Source organism: Tachypleus tridentatus, chromosome 2 (assembly GCF_004210375.1).
Source record: "Tachypleus tridentatus isolate NWPU-2018 chromosome 2, ASM421037v1, whole genome shotgun sequence".
Taxonomy (NCBI): Eukaryota; Metazoa; Arthropoda; class Merostomata; order Xiphosura; family Limulidae; genus Tachypleus; species Tachypleus tridentatus.
The window spans coordinates 32,370,268-32,386,103 of record NC_134826.1 but is presented as its reverse complement, the minus strand read 5'-3'; positions in this window follow the sequence as shown (position 1 = coordinate 32,386,103).

Below are 15,836 nucleotides of genomic sequence, written 5' to 3'. Positions count from 1 at the left end.
ACCTTCAATTTTGTTTGGTTGCAAAGCCATCAATTAGATGGCAACATTCATCTGTCACATCCTCTTTAAGGATTTGTTAATAGTTCTTTTATGTTTAATTCTATATTATTTATAACCAATAGAAAGCCAAGGTTTTTATCTATCAAATGAGAGCTTATTTTTTTAAATAGAGAATTGTCCATTTCTCTGTTAGTACAGGCTTCATTCCCACTGGAAAAATAAAAATAAACAAAACGAAATAGTGATAGTTAGAGGAAATTGTTTGCTGTTTGGATTTTATTATTCAATGTTCCTAGGTGCATTATTTACTTAAAAATTTATTGCATTACTACCAATAATATAAAAAATAAAGTAGTCGACAGTTCACAGCAGGTAAGTAGTATATTTCTTGTTTTTCATGTTTATTATTTATATATTATCATAAAAGCTACTAAAATGTAAAAATATGGATCTCTTTGGTTAGTTACACTTAACTTAGGTGAAATACTTTAATAAAAATGTTTTACAGAGCATGCACTAAAGTAATTCGTGTGTAAAGTAATTGAATAGCGTAACGTTACCTTCATCCTCCCCAAATGATTTATGATGATGCGAATAATGAATGGTTACGCATCGTTGAAATATCAGTTAAACTATAAAATGTAAATACAAATAGATATATACTCTCATTTAAAGCTACTTAGGATAAACGAATGTAGTTTTATGTTGCAATCTCAAAGTTTTTCTAAAAAGAAAAATGTAGCCACATTTATTTCAAATTTGTGTGGAGGTTACAGGGTCAGTTAAACCGACCGACATTATATATAATTAGAGTAGAGAAAAATAACAATGTTTCACTGAAAATAAACATTTGAAATGCATTAAGGAACTTTCTAGAGATTACAAAAAATGAAATTTGATATGTTTGAGAAGAAAAAAGTATGAAAATCACATTTAAAACATTACTGAATATATTCATATACAAATCACTTTGCACACAGACTATTTAAAACATTACTGAATATATTCATATACAAATCACTTTGCACACAGACTATTTAAAACATTACTGAATATATTCATATACAAATCACTTTGCACACAGATTATTTAAAACATTACTGAATATATTCATATACAAATCGTTTTTCAGTTTATCAAAAATACTTTACTCAAAAATGTAATTTTCTGTATGTGAAAGACTTGTGTTTGCTGAAAGACTGCCAAATTTAATAAAGATTAAAACACTATATTAATAACTAGTAGTAACCAATATATAAAAACTTCAGATATCTCAATAAAGGCTTGGTTAATTTGACCGACCACTTGACCTTTTGTACTCATTTAAAGTCTACATAGCTCGAGATGAATTTACAAAACGGATATTATCAGGCAGTAATAGAGGAAGAGGATAAAGCAAAACCGCTTTTTTGTTATCCTCAGGCAAATACAAATTTATAGAACGCCTTTTGGTTTATGCAGTACTCCTTCGACACGTCGGAGGTTAATGGATGTTGTCTTATCGGGATTACAAGATCCAGATGTTTTTGTCATTTAGTGTTGGCTCCAGGTTTTGAAGAACGCTTTGATAGTTTAATGCATGTACTTGAAAGTTACCAAATAAATATATTTAACAAAAATAGAAGTGGAAGACTTAGCTCAATTGGTAACCACAGATAGTATAATATGTAACTGAAGAAGACAGAAGTATATAAAAACTAAGTGCCTAAAACAGATATTTGTGTATTTTTAAGATTGGTAGAATTTTATATAAAATTTATATCACATTTTGGGTTGCTGACAAAACCATTAAATGAGTTAAGAAATAAATGATTTCAGTGGACAAACAAAAGACAAGAGACATTTAAGAAATTAAGACATGTTTTATTAAAGGTGCTAATTCTAAGCTACCCAAATGTCAATAAAGAGTTTATTCCAAGTGCTGGTGCTTCAGGATTCGCTGTAGGTATGCAGTATTATCACAGTTAGATGAAAATGGAAAATAACACCCCTATAGCTTGTCATAATAGACAGTTGGGAAAGCTAAAATAAATTACTCAGTTACACAGCAAGATTTCTGAACTGTAGTGAATGGAATCAAAACTTTTCGTTGTTATCTGTATGGTAGGAAGTTTGCTGTCATCACAGGTTATGCACCACACCATTGAGATGGTCAATGATATCAAAAGTTTGTCCTCTAGGTAAGCAAGATGTTCATTATTGTTACAGGATTATGATTTTGAAGTAATACATTTAATAGGTAGAAGGCATTTTAATACTTATGCTCTGGGCAGAGTTAGAGTAGGAAATACAGAAACGTAAAGTAGGCGATTAACAAAATAAAATTAAAATAGAATGAGGATGATTTACAAATAATTTGGGATTTAGATTACGTGATCAATGAACAGAAAAGATTACTTGGTAAATAACCTACAAAATATAATATTACAAGGAAAAGATAGAGTACACGTTAGACTCGGATATTTTATGCAAATTAAATGATAGTTTCAAACCTAAAGTCACACCTAATGCTGTTTGCAACGCATTTAGCTTTTGCAAAAAACGTATAGTAAAATAAGTGGAAGATTCTTTTGGCCAAACAAGAGAAAAGATACTAAAGATTCTTATGATTCATGCATAGCGGCAGAAATGGAAAATTAGCCCAAATTTTAGAAACTCTCTCCTCCACAGAATGCTAAGTTCAGTTAATAGTTATGGATGTATAATAGTTATGGATGTATTAGACCCATTCCTACATCCTATGCAGAAAACAGTTTTGTTAGTATTCGCAGATGACATGACTAGGTTTCCTGAGGCAATATGGTTACCCGATCAGAAAGCAGAAATGATCACCAAAGCATTCGTAAACAACATAAGTAACTGGACAAGTATTTACTGACAGATAGAGGAAGTAACTTTATTTCAAAATTAATGAAAGAATTTTGCCAGTTACAGGACATATTAAAATGGATAAAAGTTACCTTTAGCATTTTCCAAAACGTTGTATCGGCAGTATATGTGTTAAAATATATATCTTTGTAGTTTACTTCTCGGTGGTTTGACCTATATTTTGTTTTGTTTTTCCAACAACCACTACGCGTAACTTCCTACACAATTTTATAACAAAAATATGAATTACTGCTTACCACCCAGTTGCTAATGGGCTAGTGGAAAGATTCGATATAATTTTATTAGTCATGACCTCTCAATACTAATCAGAAAACTTAGGTTGTGCAAGCTTCCTTTACTATTAGCTGAGAATGGGTCCACTCAGGAAAGTTTATACTGTCTATTACACAATGGAGAAGTTACACTACCTATACTGGAGATACTGTCTTCTAAGTAAATTACGCACTAAATAACGACTATACTCGTAAAGCCGAGTTGTTACAGTAAATGCAGTTAGCATTTGAGTTCGCTAATGACATTTAATTTACGCTACCAAGTATAGAGAAAAGAAAGTAAATAAGAAGGTTCGAACTAATTAAATGAGGTTAGAGGTTATATACTCCCATTATTATGAAAGGAAATGTTAAAAAGCTGACAAAATTATGGAGTGAATAATAAAACAAAAAGCCCAATTAATTGGTATCCAAGAACTCTGTGGAAAAGATAAATAGTTAGTGCATAGATTAAAGAAAGTAAACTTATGAGTAAGATGAGAAACAAAAAACAGTTTATAAAAATGAGAATCTACAAATAAACTAATTCAAGTGAGATTCATTTATTTCTTGATGACTAAACAAGAAACTCCCAGAATTAAAGGATGACAGTGTATTAGGTGTGATAATTAAAATGGACATCCTACTTAGTGACGTCAGTCCTGAGGGTAGTGCACTATTAACTACGTAATATTTATAGGGATTGAAAATAGAATAGCTGAGTTATGTGTAAAGAAAATAATTATTCCTAAGACACTTTATTTCTATAAAACAAAGACCTCATGAACTTGATTATGTAATGTAAGAGATGAACCTTATCAGTAGTGTACCCTAAATAAGATGTGCGTTAATTTGACTATTGTAGTAGAGTAGTTAAGCTAAGAGATAGTGGGTACCTGACACTAGCTAGAAATTGTTCCCTCCATTGCCTGGGAATAACAATATCCTTAAATTCTATGAGTAAAACTAAATATACTGGGAACCTGTTTAATACAAAAGTACTCAATTTGCAAGAAATATTGACCAAAAGTCACAGTTATTTCAAAATGTAACATCAAAGAACTGACAAACATATTAGGATAAACTCGAATCTTGCCCTCTGAAAGGTCAGAGTTAAATATTAAGGAATTTCAACACTACATAGATTGTTTAAACTACAGCATAAATAAAAAGATAAGATAAGTGGAAGATATCTAATTCAGTAATGATCGCATTATGCTTAGTAGTAGTAATGGAAGTATAATGTTGTAATGCACTTGACAAATTAGCCTTGATGAAATTCTTGACATTAGATGGGCTGGGTGAATTCAAAAAGAAGAAAATAAGAACAAAAAAAATAAGACAGAAGCCGCCAGAGTAGTTGAACTAAATGACTGTTGTCTCAATGACTGTGCAAGAGTAACTGAATTTGAAGGTTTCTAGGTAGTAGATGTAGTTTAGTCATCAAAGAGATACTTGTTGGACTAATACCTACCATTCGAGATCACCATTCATGAGAAAAATGTACCCATGCAACATTGCATGGGAGGAAGGAAAAGTGTAACTTAACGGATTTAAATGACGTTTGCCGTGATGTGAACTGTACATATACCACACTGTATTCAAAAGGAATACGAAAGCAAAACTTGTAACACAAATAATAGTATTGGTGTGTATCAACTTTTGGGTGTCTGACATACTGGTAGCTGACTCATGAGAACCATATGCATATCAAGAAGTTCAATTGATGTTGCAGATATTTGCAATAAGAAAAAAATGCGGTGTGTACTTATTGAATTCATAAGAAGTTATATAGTAACGATTGACCAAAAAGGAAGAGTATGTCAAGTATAAACCAAAGATTCATTACAGAAATAGATGTTTATGATCTCTATGAAAATGTTCATGTTAACTTCATTGGAGACTGCGTATGAGATCTATATATAGACTGAGGCCTCTGTGGCAGAGAGAGCTATGGGAAATTTACATTAAATTGGAAACAGTTTTAAAAAAGGGATTAGTTAGAGGTTTGATGCAAGGAGAGATACAAGCAAGTCTGCTGCTCATTTAATCTCTTCATCTATAATCAGACATTAAAGTATTTTTGTTTTTTATTCTAAGAATCAAGATGAGTGTGTAAAAATCAACCAATTAAATATCAGAACTACTTGTGGGTGGATGTGTACACTGTTTGAAAGCTCGTAAAGGAACCAAAAAGATTTAGTAAAATTATCTTTGTTTTTGGTCAAAAAAGTTAGTTCTCCTCTGTGAAGAAAGCGAGCTCTCCCCCAGTGTAGAAAGTCAGTCTCTCTCTGGTGCTGAAGAAGTCTCTATTTACCAGCTGTTAAACGAGTTTCTCCAAGCTGACCATGTTTCAAACCATGCTGCAAGTATCCAGTGTTTTATTTTTAAATTACATACAAGTAAATAATTTCTATCTTGTCTAGAATCGAATAATATAGTTGGAATTTAATATATGTATATAACATTAATATATGACTGAGCAGATTTCAATCAATGTGTTAATTAATAATTTACTGGTGGTGGTGTTAAATAAACCAGTGATGAATTTAATAGTTTTGATAATATATTTGAAAATACTTTCACTAATTTCGAGGTATCTGAGTATCTTGATATATTGTTTTAAAGTGTTATATTTGCATCTCAGTCTCAGAGTTAATTCTTTATTCTAACTGCACACTTCCTTGAGTTAGTGACTTCTGTACTTTAATTATGACTATATATCTGAATTTAATATAAATCTTTTGTGACTGCTGGTATAGTCAAACTCCAAAAACTATGGACATAATTTATGGACATTGTGAAACCTTCCTGTCGGGCAGGCAAGGGGGTTAAGGCTTACATCTCAATCAGGTGCAGGCCAATCACACACTGGATAGAATACCATACCTAGTGAAGGTTGTCCAACGAGATCACAAGACAACACTCACAGTATTCTTGTTTTAAACATTTTACTGTAGACAACTATACGAGGAATGAAATTAAAGATGTTACATAATATGTTATTATAACATTCTTAGTACCACATACCACTATGTCATCACTATTAAATGTTTTTATCAAAATAATTAAATAATGCCATTAATAAATTGAGTTTAAAATTTAACAGCCCTGAACAGATTTCCAGCTAAATGTCTTTATACAACTAGGCTCTATCACTGAGCATCAGAAAGCGCAAATGTCACTGATGAGGAAACTATTAACCAAAAAAGCTGCCGCTTTTCCTGAATACATAGTGGACATGATGGAGCAGCCCATGACCAATATAGAGATGATGACAGAACTCCAAATCTTACGTTGTAGTCCCATACCTTACTGTAAACACAGAGATACTAGCATTCCTTTAATATAACAGATTTATATACGTTTTAATATGCTCATATTAATAGTTGCTGAACCATGAAAACATGCAAAACATAAATACTGTAAAAACGTTAATTTTAATAAATGTTAATATTTCTGGATTTTAGAGTATACTGTAATTTCCAATCAAATGCTGAATACTCAATTATAAAATTATACTTCTATTGAATAGAATTAACTTTCATTTTCACATTTTTTTTCAGATATTCTTTTTGAGTGCATTTGGTATAAAATAGAGGTGCATGAACTTTAGTCAGAATATACTCTGAAGGAACAGTTAAGAAGACGGAGATCCAGAAGATACCCATGTATAAGTATATTGCCGTTACATGCAGTGTTTTATTAATAGTACACTGCAATACTACTACTATTAATATATGGGTTTCATGCATTGAATACTGATGGTAGATTTTAAATTATTACAGAACCCTGCCAGTGGACACATCCAAAACTCAAGAGCAGTGAGATGGAAACTGAAATAATGGAATTCCTGAGATATGCCTTGCATCAACCGGGTGGGAAAAGATTCAAAGTAGAGCAGATAATTATTTCTAGAAAGTGTAATTTTAATAGATGATTTAATTTTAACATATCTTGTTTTTTTTGTTGATCACAATTCCAGCAAAAATTCTTGGCAGTATTATTATTATCTGAGAAACAAAAACAACAACAAAAGTACTGACCAATTAAAAGCAGAATCGCAGGTTAAAAAAAATTACACTTTAAGTCTGATCTTCCTTTGACGTGAAAAACGTTCGCTGTGGTTTCATCATATTGGAATCATCTCGCATCAAAATAATGTGTTCTGATTAAAACGTGTATAGTTGTTTACTTTGCAGGAAATACAACCAAGCCAGTTCCACGAGAGCTAGCTGAGAAGTTATTTGAATTAATAGTATTGGTCGTGTTCAAAAATGATTTAGTTTTTCATATTCATGTACTAATTTTCTTGTTTATGAAAGGTTGTTGTAAAGTTGTGTGGAAGTATTTGTACAATATTTGTTGACAATGTTTATACAATGTTGACAACTTTCGATGTTAACGTTTTCCCAATGTTCCAGGACAACATTCTAGAAAATTTGCAGAAACGTTGTCACAATGTTAATTTTTTAGCTAGTGTAGGCCTAAAATCTAGTAACTCTCGGGACTTAATACCAAAAATAAGTATAAAAACATTTTAAATAAAATTTAGGAAGTAGGAATGGAAACACCGAAATGTAATGAAATAAGGCAGGAATAGGTGGGATAATATTATAACACTTGGTTTTGACAGGGTGCAATCTAAATGTGTGTATGGCCATTGTTCCATCCGTTTATTCGTGGCCCGGCATGGCCAAGCGCGTTAAGACGTGCGACTCGTAATCCGAGGGTCGCGGGTTCGCATCCCCGTCGCGCCAAACATGCTCGCCATTTCAGCCGTAAAGGCGTTACAATGTGACGGTCAATCCCACTATTCGTTGATAAAAGAGTAGCCCAAGAGTTTGCGGTGGGTGGTGATGACTAGCTGCCTTCCCCCTAGTCTTACACTGCAAAATTAGGGACGGCTAGCACAGATAGCCCTCGTGTAGCTTTGTGCGAAATTCAAAAACAAACAAACAAACCGTTTATTCGTACTTCGTGTTTTACTTTGAACATTGGTCCAATTATAGACTTAATTGAATGATAAAACAAAAAAATTGCAACCATTTATTAAACGTATTGGAATCCTTAAAATTCCATCATCACTATTCTAAAAGTACAAAAATAATCAATATTTGTAATTGCAAAAGAAATATATACATAAGAGTAAACAATTTAAATATGCAAATATAAGATGAAAACACGAAAATGTGACACAAATGAATCAATTAAATGAAAAAAGCAAGTTTAGATGGAGTGAATACTGTGTATTATTTAGGAATGAAGGAAAGTTTTATGTATGTGTCTTTTATAAGAAGTTTAGTATTATGTTTGGCTATTGAGTATTTTACATTTAGAGATAAATCAGTGTCACGTTTCTGTACTGTGCTGATAAATCGCGTAGTTGGGGGTTTGTAAGCTTCCAGTTTTTATAGGTACACCCATGTTACACATGCTTGTTCGTTAAGGAAACGTTTAGTTTCACCAACACTGTAACCTTAGTCACGTGTGTAAACGGGCGACATATGAACAGTGGTCAGTCGACAAATTATCTTTGTAGCGAAAAAAAATTTTTAGCATGAAATTAGATTTCATACTTTGGGAATAGTAAATATTAGATATTTTTAACAGTTGCGTGATAAGGAAGCTTTATCTCCCGAGATATGGTAAGCAGATGAATAAGGGAAGTTTGTGTTCTGTGGGCTTCTTACGCGGTTTGACAAACAAATTATTTAAGAAATAAGAAATTATTTTCTACAAGAAATGCTTAGGTTTTAGTTTCAAAAGGGCATTTTGTATGGAAGTAATTTCTTTTTGAAGGTGGGCTCTATTTACTGAACAGAGTTTAAGATTACATTTGAGAAAGAAAAACTAAAACTATCAAACTATCAGTAAATGTTTGTGTGATACACAGAAGTTGAAAATACATCAGGATCGTGGTTAACAAGAACGTCCATAAAGAAATAGTTAGTCTCAATTTCATGACTGAATTGTATAGAGGGATGTTTTGAATTAAAGTGAAAAAAACATTGAATATGATCAGTATGGCGGAAAATAAGAAAAGTATCGTCCATATACCCTATGTACAGAACAGGCTTGCTTGAGCCTTAAAGGACAGTTGTCATTCCAGTTCTGTTCGTGGTGACAGAAAAAAAAATGTTCGCAAGGTAGGGCTCAGTGCAGAACCAATAGTAGCGCCATCTATCTGCTCATAAAGGGTATTGTTAAAGAGTAGAAGAGAATCTTCAGTAGAGACTTGAAACATAGATTTGATATGCGATTTAGAAAATCCATTGACAAGAAATGTTTTTGTGAAGAGGTTAAAGATTGCAATATTGATGGTTTCGTTAGTAAAAAAGAGCAGTAATATTGAAACTAGCCATCACGTAATTTTATGGGGAAGCTGACTGAATTCTAGGAAAAAAATTGGAAAATTAGGTGTTGCAATTGATTCATATTAAAAGATTTTAAGAAAAGTACAAGAAATTTAGCACGTTATAACTGAGTACCTAAAGCGGGAAGTATAGGTTTGAAGGGGTGATTGGTTCGTAAATTTTTGGCAAACAATATACTCCAGGTTATGAGCTTATGGAATACAAATTGTTGTTAATAAATTCACAATTCTTTCTTTAGGTTTAAGTTTTCCCTTTAATTTGTAAGGTAGGGATCAATAGTTCTTTGTTTATAAGTTTAAAATTGTTACGGTCTTTAAGAATGTCAAGTATTTTCTTAACATAGTCAATGTTGTTGAAGATAACTTTGACTGGTAGGATGATGAAGATATTTTTTGTTTTTGGAGAGTTCTTTGAGAGCTGCCAGTTTTTCAGATTTCATCTCTGAGAATATTCTGCATGTGATATCGTTACATAGGGTGGATCGTTAAAGTTATAACTGTTAATAAATTGTTCTCGTGTTTTTTAAAAGTATTCCTGGAAAAAAAAAGGTATAGATTGTATATTCCTGAACAAGAATTTCCAGGAGTAGAGGTAATTAATGTAAATGAAGAAAAAATGGAAAAGCTCAATCCTCTGATCAGTGCAGTTTTCTGATTGCTCTAATTAAAGATGACCTGGTCAGTGGAGATCTTGCTGTGAGCTATGTTGTGGAAAGTTCCCTCAGTTTAACATTCTGTATGTGTTCATGTCCAGCAATTTTCTTTTTTATCGCTTCTGTTGATAATTTTTCATAAGGTGGTTAAAGTCCAGCCAAGATGTGAAGTTGAAGAGTAAGTTTAGAGATGAATTCATCTTGGATAACAATGTCTCCCATAAATTCATCTTGGATAACAATGTCTCCCATAAATTCATCTTGGATAACAATGTCTCCCATAAATTCATCTTGGATAGCAATATCTCCCATAAATTCATCTTGGATAACAATGTCTCCCATAAACAAATATGAGGTTCCTGTGTCACTTTCTACATCAAACACTACCATATGATGTCATGCATTATGTCAGGGTCACGTAGTTTTACTACATACGGGTATCTGTACTCGATTGTTAAAAAAGTTTACCACAAAAGAAATGAGCAATATACACCTTTCATTTAGTTCGAATAATCACCGGGTTATTCGCAATAACAAAAAATCCACTTGAAGTAAAAAGGTATCTCAAGACGGCTGGTATGGGTATTTAAAGTTTAATTTAAATAAGGTACAGAACAACGTTTCGACCTTCTTAGGTCATCTTCAGGTTAAATGTCTTAAATTATCAGGTTACAAAAACACACAAAGTAAGAATGGGCCAAACGATAGCCACATGAACTTTCAGGTTGCACAGTGTCAGAAAACATCAAGTGTTGTAATGTTATCCCGCCCATTCCTACTTTGTTTTCTTACTTTTTAGTACTTCCATTCCTGCTTCCTTTTTTATTTAAAAGTTTATATTCTTCCGTATACTTTGATCTTATGCTCAAATCTACTTCCTGATAAAGCCATATAGCTTTTGCCATGTGGGAAAACTTGTTTCTAGAAGAAATATTTCTATACTATCAAATGCTAGGCTTTACGATTTATTAAGTGTAATGGTAAAGGCAAAGAACCAGGAGTCAAGAGCAATTCCAAAAAGGTGTTACATTTCACATAAAATATTTATGCAATCTTGCACGAAAATTTTAGAAACTCTTACCAGAACTGAAAACACTAAGAATAGCATCTTGTTGAGCCATCTATTTGTTTGTAAACAAACACACTGGCATTTATATGTATGGTATATTTTGGGTACTCATTACAGGATAACGTTAGTTTCTTTTACAAGTGTCGCTTATACATTCAAAAAGATAAATTATTGTTAGGTGAAAATGTTATTTATGTAATAACAGTGCGACAAATCTTTGTAATTCCTTATATTTAGGCATGTTGAATTCACCAAAATTTTAGTTTGATGAACGTTGAAAAAGGTAGCTAGACGGTATCAAATTCCAAGATCAAGGGAAATCTGGAAATGGTTTGACGAAAATAATTCAAAGGTATCTCGTGTTTATAGCACAAAGGTGACAATCTAATGTAATAATTGGGTCAAGAATGAGCAACTTTTATACAATATATAACTTTTCAATTCACCTTAGATTTAGTTTGAGTAAAACGTTAATTATACGATTGTTATTTTTTACGTGGTGTCCTATTTTAAGAAGCCTGATTTATTCTTTGTCACTAATCGTGCACGTTAATACTTTATTAGAGAATACGAAAAATAATTAACGATTAGAAACATGGCATAACAAACTACATCAGTTATGAATGGTGACAAAATCAGCTGAACTGAAAACAAAAAATAAGTATTGCGTGGAAGAAATAAAACAAGAGTTAATTATACCAGTTTCGGGATATACTGACAACGGTGATCACCCGATTGATAAAACTTATCAAACACTCCATTTAAAATTAGTCGACATACACTTCTGGCCACAATCTTAAGGCTAATAAAAATAAAGTTTGTTTGTTTGTTTGTTTTGGAATTTCGCACAAGCTACTCGAGGGCTATCTGTGCTAGCCGTCCCTAATTTAGCAGTGTAAGACCAGAGGGAAGGCAGCTAGTCATCACCACCCACCGCCAACTCTTGGGTTACTCTTTTACCAACGAATAGTGGGATTGATCGTCACATTATAACGCCCCACGGCTGGGAGCGCGAGCATGTTTGGCGCGACTCGGGCGCGAACCCGCGACCCTCAGATTACGAAGTGCACGCCTTAACGCGCTAGGCCATGCCAGGCCAGCTTGTTTTGTAATTCTTCAACTTCGTACTCTCATGATTTTGCGTAGAATAACATGAACTAACGTGTTTTGTTTCAGCTGCTTGTATCTAATGAGACAAGTAGTGTTAGTCTAATGCATGATTGTTCTAATCACAACAAGGAAAACCGTACTGTGATTATTTTCATCGCACAAGAAGTCTAAATAGCAAAATCCTGTTCATGACTTGGCCAGTAACGTTTTCTGAAAAAGGTGTAAATTACTGGAAAAACAAAACAAAGATGACTTTACAAAATCTTGATGATTGAAATATTTAAACTTGTCATGGAATTGTCTTCATCAGAACGTGAATTATAATACTTTATGCGTGCCTTGAAAGGTATGACAATTTGATTATTCGTAAACATTGGATTCTCTTGTTAATTGCCATAGAACAAGTGCAACAATGTAGTGAGTGTACCTTAGTAGCTTTAAGTGGATTTATGTATTTGGTATACTTTAGAGTTAAACAGAAAACTAAAGCGACTCTTTCCCTGTTTATATCTACTATTATTTCATCAAATAAGTATTTATCTGAGGCTCTATATTGCGCTTACAAGTGTTATAGAATAATGCTGAGCAAACTGAAAATTCGCGTATTTTCAATCGCTCCGTAAAATGATACAAGTTATTGACCTAAACTGTATGACCGTATACACTCATTACCAAACACAGTAGAATTTAGATCAATTTTTACATTAATAATAACCTCTTTAATTGGTGTCTAAATTGTGGGAAAACAAAATATTTCTTGTTGTTGTTGGGTTTTTTTTTTCCACTGCATACCTTTGTAAATATAATGGTAACAGTTGCAGCTGTAATTGTTACACCTGCATGACAGCAACAGTTAAATTTATTGAAATAAACAACTTGTGAAAAGTAAAGGACTTTAGGCTCATTAATGTAAACATCAAATATATTACGCGAGTCCGTTAAGTTTCGTTATAACGTGAATTAAAACCAGTGAAAACCCCCCTGATTTTAGCGTTGTAAATCCTAAGACTTTCCGCTGTACAAAGCCGAGCCTAATGTGGCTTTGCTATAAGAAAAAAAAACACACACACACACAAAAATAGCGAGTGGCTATAAGAATTCATTAACTGTATGAATGTATGCCAGTTTTAATTTAATATTTCTTAGGAGAGTAAACATTAAACTATGGAATCTAATGCGTAAAACCAGAGGCCACCTATCATGTCCTTTAAACTTCTTACGTTGCGTTATACATTATGACAACGTAAACTCTGGGAATCTTATGTAATCTGAGGCGTCATTATGAGTCGTCCTTGAACAAAAGAGCGACTGTGATTTATTTAATGAATGGGACGAGAAGCGCAAGGTTTTGTGTAAATAGTTTTATTCTGTATTATGAAAAATAATACGAACTCACTGTCGTTTCGCTGGGAGGTATTTATTTATTTTCGAAAATAATTCATATCGTAAACAGAGCATAATACGGAAAAATACAGTAGCTAAAACTCCTGTATGAAGTAAAGAATTTTTAACGAATATCTGTAAAATATAACAACATGCTCAAGAAACTGTAGGTCACTACAGACGACAAATTTTAAATAACTTCAACGTCCTACTGTATAAGGCATGAATATTTATTATTTTCAAGACATTAAGCTCTTAGTGAATTGATGTTAATACAAGATACTCCAAACAATTACTTCGAGAATATATTCTGATATTGGATATTTTTAAATTAGGTAAAAAATAAAATTATCAATATTATACAATTACAATTATACGAAAGTATCAAAATTAATTAAATTAACTAGTATCAGTGATGCTGGTATCAAAATGTTTTACAGTTCCAATAAAATGAATAATATTTATTGTACCAGTCCAGTCATAAAATAATGAAAACCATATTGTTGTTAATAAGCTTATGAGTGTATTTTATTTTATAATGTATTAAAGTGTATGAATTACCTTAAGTTAAACATCAGTTATGAAAAATATATTATTTACGTTATATATATATACACAACACAGCTAATATGCAATACATCAGTCAGACTTATCACAAAGAAGGTACCTCAACACTAACTTTTAAAGAAGTCCTTTCTTATTGTTTGAAAAATGTATTTGAACTAAAGCCAACTTAAATATCAGTGGCATCAGTGATAACTTAGGTTCTATTTGGTGCATCAAATGAACATGTCAGACTAAATGTGTGCAGATGAGTATTCAGTTAGAATCGATTATCAGAAGTTTTTACTGCCTATTATTCCATTACTATTAAAAACACAGATTTGATTGTTTGTTTTGTTTTTGAATTTCGCGCAAAGCTACTCGAGGGCTATCTGTGCTAGCCGTCCCTAATTTAGCAGTGTAAGACCAGAGGGAAGGCAGCTAGTCATCATCACCCACCGCCAACTCTTGAGCTACTCGTTTACCAACGAATAGTGGGATTGACCGTCACATTATAACACCTCCACGGCTGGGAGGAAGAGCATGTTTGGTGCGACCAGGATTCGAATCCGCGACCCTCAAATTACGAGTCGAACGCCTTAACACGCTTGGCCATGCCGGGCCCAAAAACATGTCAGATTCTAATTGTGTTAAACGGACATAATCACACAAATCATTGCTTTGTTTCGTAAAAATACTGTTTACAAAAGACGAGAGAAAAATAAACAAACATAACTATACCACGTACTTCTTGAAATCAGTCCACGGTTTCTAAAAGTACACCAAATATATTAAGAGTGTTCTAAAAACGTCTGTTTTCTTTTAAATATGGCAAGCTATAATAACCTGTTGATGATGTTTTGAAACGTAATTTTGCATTACCTTAAACTATTATTTGACAAAATTATATGTGTGTAACTTTTCACTTATAGCTGACGAACCTTACTTAGTCGATTGCTATCAACCTTAACATGCGTGGTCAGCGCCCGTCTGGAAACCCTATTTTCTTCCGGTGATTTAAATGGGTACGTTATGTATTTATAACTAAATGAAACTTTGTAATTGCACATTAAAGTCATAGCTCTTCATGGTTCAAAGCATTACTATTGTTACATATTATTATTATTACTATTGTTACGTATTATTATTTATTGTGGAAGTCTGACTTATTATCTTAAGTACATTACGTATTACTACTTCAAATAACCAGAATTTTAATTACAACTTCAATATAGGCTTGATGTTTTTTGAACAAGGGTATGAGCTTCCTCTGCCTCAAGTCACTTTCTTTCTCGTTCTGCTTCCATACGAGCTTGCTCTTAGTTTGTTTTTCGGCTTGAGCACTGGCTTGTTCAAACTTGATTCGTTTGAGTTAAACTAAATGTCTAACTTATCTTTATCATTCAACTCTTGTTGGTTAATGGCGACTTTCTCAGACAACAAATCATCATCTGCTAATATCTCAACAATAATAGCTTTGATTCATCTTTTTTCTCATTGATTTTTTAACATATAATTCTAAAACTTTGGTAATTTCAAGCAATTCAGTTTTGTTATATTTT